Source organism: Benincasa hispida, chromosome 1, assembly GCF_009727055.1.
Source record: "Benincasa hispida cultivar B227 chromosome 1, ASM972705v1, whole genome shotgun sequence".
Taxonomy (NCBI): Eukaryota; Viridiplantae; Streptophyta; class Magnoliopsida; order Cucurbitales; family Cucurbitaceae; genus Benincasa; species Benincasa hispida.
Genome location: NC_052349.1, coordinates 26,096,744 through 26,101,108, shown reverse-complemented (window position 1 = coordinate 26,101,108; position 4,365 = coordinate 26,096,744). Strand labels below are relative to the sequence as shown.

Below are 4,365 nucleotides of genomic sequence, written 5' to 3'. Positions count from 1 at the left end.
AGAAGTTATCACTAATAGAATGTTTATCAGTAATAGAAGCTATCATCGTAAAGAAAAGAGACTTATAAATGTTTGGGAAGGACAAGAAAGGGGCAAAAAGGTGTTTAGTGGTTATGATTGATAGAAGCTACTACTAATAGCATGTTACCAATGATAGGAGCTAATACTAATAGCATGTTATCAATGATAGAAGTTATCCGATAACACGTTATTGGTGATAAAAGCTACCACTGATAGCACATTATCAGTGATAGAGAACTATCACTGATAATAAGATATCAGTGAGATCGTTGATAGCATCTTATTAGTGATGTTATCAGTGATAGAAGTTATCACTGATAACCACAATATGAGTGATGTTAGTGATATCGATGATAAAACTTAAGTGATATCTATATATCGAGTTTCTTTCAAAGGTGATAACTAGTTATAGAAATCTATCATTAATAGCCTTAAGTGTTAATATTTCAAGGTTGATTCTAATTGATGAAAGTCTATCAGTGATAATGACTGATAGCCAGTGATAGCCATGATAAAAGATTATTAGTGATAACTACTATGGTAATCAAAGTTGTTGGTCTTCTTTCAAAGTTGATCACTGTTTATAAATCTATCATTGATAGCCACTGATAGCCTTAAGTAGTAATATTTCAACGTTGAATCCAATTGATAAAAATGAATCAATGATAGCTAATAATAATTGATAGCAAATTAAAAGTTAATATTTCAAGATTGTATTAATTTTTCTAAAATTGAAAGCTATCAATGATAGCAATTATCATTGATAGCAATTGATAGAAGCTATCAACGATAGCAGCTGATAGAACCTATCAGTGATAGCAACTATTAGTGGTGTATCACTGATAGTTGCTATCAGTGATAGCTTTTAATTTGAGAAAACCGGGAAGAAGCGAAAAAAATGGTGGCTAGGCATGGGTTTTTTAGTCTTTTATCATTTTTTGATCTATATATGCAATTATTTTATCCTTGTACTATATATTCTATTATTTTGGGCTTAAATTCTATTTATGCAACTAGCCCTATATTGTTTGGTATATAAGACAATATATTGTATAAATTATCTTATTCATGCACTTATCAAATAAACCCTAGTTTATTTTAGAAAATTCAAATATAGTGTTGTATTTATCAAATATATCTTATTTTCTCATTCAAAGCTTCTTTTCGATTCTTACTTTCATTTATGAGGGCAACAATTTTCGAGTTTATTACTTTAAAAAGTTCATAACCGTAAGAAACTTTCCTTATATATTTCTTTTGGTTTATATATATATATATATTATATATTATATATATTCAAAAAATTGAAATAGTAAAGAGGACTGAAAAGGTAAATTGGGTCATACTTTTGTGTAAAATAATAATCTATTAGACTATTCATATAAAAAAAAATAATAAGAAAGTTTATACAGTTGTGTCTATTTATTTAGATATTATATGTGTAGAAAACCTTTAAAATTTCCTATACTATGTTTATGAATAGTGCATATACAAATGCTCTAAACCAACCAACATACATGCATCTTAAACTCTAACCTATAATATGATATAAGATGCCATAAAAGATTTTAAACTCCTTGATGACCTACTTTTTTCTTTTGGTAAATATTCCATTCATGTATTTCATTAATATGAAAGTATATTGTAAATTGGTTGTTCATATAAAATGAGAGTATATTGTCTACCTCAAGTTTAATGGTTACATATACAAAAATTGTAAAATATATACACTACAAGAAATTATGTTTTTTCCGACGAAAAAAATCATCGGAAAAGTCAAAAAAGCGTCGGAAAAGCCTTTCCCAATGCTTTTTTGACGGTTGGCAAGATCATTGGGAAAGGCCTATCTCGACACAAAAAAGTTCATTCGTCGGGAAAAATCAATCTCACGACGCTTGGAATTGGGAGGAGATATGTCGATGCTAAATTGTTAACGTCGACAAAAGTCACATTTCCCGACGCCAAATAAATACCCTATGCCAATGCCACTTCTTTAGCGTCGGCAAAAGGTTGGATAATGGAGGAAAAGCCTTTCCTGACGCCAATCTGATTTAGCGTTAGGATGGTGTCTGGAAAGGTTTCAAAATTTTTCATATTTTTTTTTGTTTTCCCCGACACCTTAAAATTTGGTGTTAGGAATGGTTTTTTAATATGAATTTTTTCTAATTACTAAAATTCAAACATATTAATTTTTTAAAAAAACAAACAACAATTTAAACGAACTTGAATCTTACAAATTTAAATAAATAAACTAAAATCAACAAATTTTACATTAATTAGTTTTTATTACATAACATACAATTTAGTTTTGCAAAGTTAATTACAATTACATCTTATCCATGAACATAAATTCCAAAATACCTACAAAATACAAATCTACATCACATAATATACACAAAACATATCTTGATTTTTCTCTATTTCTTGCTTGAACATAAACTTCAAGATACCTATAAAATACAAATAACGCAATATTAATACAAAATTTAAACATAACTATGTATTTATCCTTATATCAATCTCAAACTCAATATAAAACTTAAACATAGTAATATAAATAATTTCAAATAAAATTTAAACCCTCGCGACCTCAAACTAAATGCATTATTTATTCTCAAATTCAATATAAAACTTAAATTCAAATCAAACTCAAATATGTGAATATAAACTACTCCTTACTAATTACCATCCAACGAACTCTCAACTGTGCTTTTCTTATTAGATTTGTGCAATTAGATTATATCCATTCAAAGCCAAAAAAAACTTTTAGACAAATTATTGTAACATAAGGATTGTAAAGAAATTACATAAATTAAAATCATTTCCACATATTTATATCCATTACTAGCCATTACCAATCCTAATCAAATTGACGAAAGAGTTTAAAGGGACATATTAGCTATGAGCTAGACACAAATGCAGAATTAAAGGTTAATGAACTACAATTCCAGCAACCACACCAAGATTTTAAAGGATTAGACGACCTTAACACTTACTGAACGTCACCAAAACATCTTCAAACCCGCTGGACAGCAGCGATTGTCTCGCCAAATTCTGAATCTAACCTCGAAACATCACGGGTAATTTATTTTAAGCCAAACATCATGAGAAATGCATCTTGAGCAGCTTGAGAAACCAAACCCATAAGCCCATTACTCCCATCACCATAAACAAGGTCCAATCTCCTTGAAACCTTCAACAGAAAAATGGATAGGCAAGACTAAAATTTCACCCAAAAAAAAAAAAGAAAAAGAAAAAATATCACGTGGGTTACAGAAAGAGAAGAATTTCACCCAAAAAGAATCTCCCTCTTTTCCAAATCATTTCTTGCTTCAAATTTTTTTTAGGGAAAAAAAAAATTACAAACCTGGAAATCAAAGGGCAGTGAGGCTTTAGGTGAGAGAGGGGGGAGGGGGAAGAGCAGAAAGGGCATAAAGAAGGAAAGCGGAAGGGGCAGAAAGGGGGAGGGACAGGAGGGCGGCGGAGGGGCTCAAGCGGGCGAGTTTGAAGAAGGTGGCGGAGAAGGGGCAGCAGACGCATGGAGAAGGGCGAAGGGAAGGGGTCGAACGGCGCAAAATGAAGGAAAAGGAAAGAATAGGGCTTTTAAAAATCTTCTCCCGACGGCTTTTAAAATCTAACATCTATTGTAAATGGAGGAATATTTTCCCGACGCCGAAAAGGACCGTCGACAAAGCTTGTCTATATAGCATTGGGAAAAATCCTCAAAAAAAATTATTCCAAAGCCATTTTGCCTGACGCCAAAACTAACAGCGTCAGCATTAAAAAATCATTGGGATATCTCTTTTTCCCCAATGATGTTAAAATTGTTGGGAAAAGTCATTTTCCCAACAAATTTTCGTTGCAATAGCCAAAATTTTATGTAGTGATGTGAAGTTTATTAAGTTGACAATCATGTTGAAAATCTAAGAAAAATATGTGTGTAATTGGATGGTTAACTGAAAGTTAAACAAACAAAAATAGCCTAACGAAAACCTAACTTCCTTTTTAAGTTATAAAATAATGCAAAATATATTCTTAACTTAATAACTCAACTCCATAACTTTTCTAACTCCATAGAAATATTAACTTCAAACTTCATAATTCAATTCGGTGTTCCAAATAATCTCATTTTGTTCAAATAAATTTAGAAATATTAGTACTTTAGATAAATTACCAAACATAAACTCTATCATATTTAGATGATTAAACTTAAAATCGAGAAACTTTTCAAATCTATTAATAACTCACGTGCTCGTTAGACATTAACACTTCATTGGTGTTAATGAATATTCTAAAATTAAATTATACAACTTGCTGAAAGTGCATTCCGAATGTATAAATAGT

The 4,365-nt window shown here is 30.4% G+C and overlaps 1 long non-coding RNA gene across 2 annotated transcripts; it reads right to left on the bottom strand.

The window, feature by feature from the left end:
- Window positions 1–2,286: 2,286 nt before the first annotated feature.
- Window positions 2,287–3,744, bottom strand: LOC120089168. 2 transcript variants are annotated; one of them, XR_005485087.1, is made up of 3 exons: window positions 3,389–3,742; window positions 3,006–3,214; window positions 2,287–2,471 (listed from the first exon to the last, which is right to left on the bottom strand). It is a non-coding gene; the product is annotated as an uncharacterized LOC120089168 (long non-coding RNA). The 2 variants fall into 2 exon arrangements; XR_005485086.1 differs by lacking the exon at window positions 2,287–2,471 and having other exon boundaries at window positions 2,745–3,214; window positions 3,389–3,744.
- Between the last annotated feature and the right edge of the window lie 621 nt (window positions 3,745–4,365).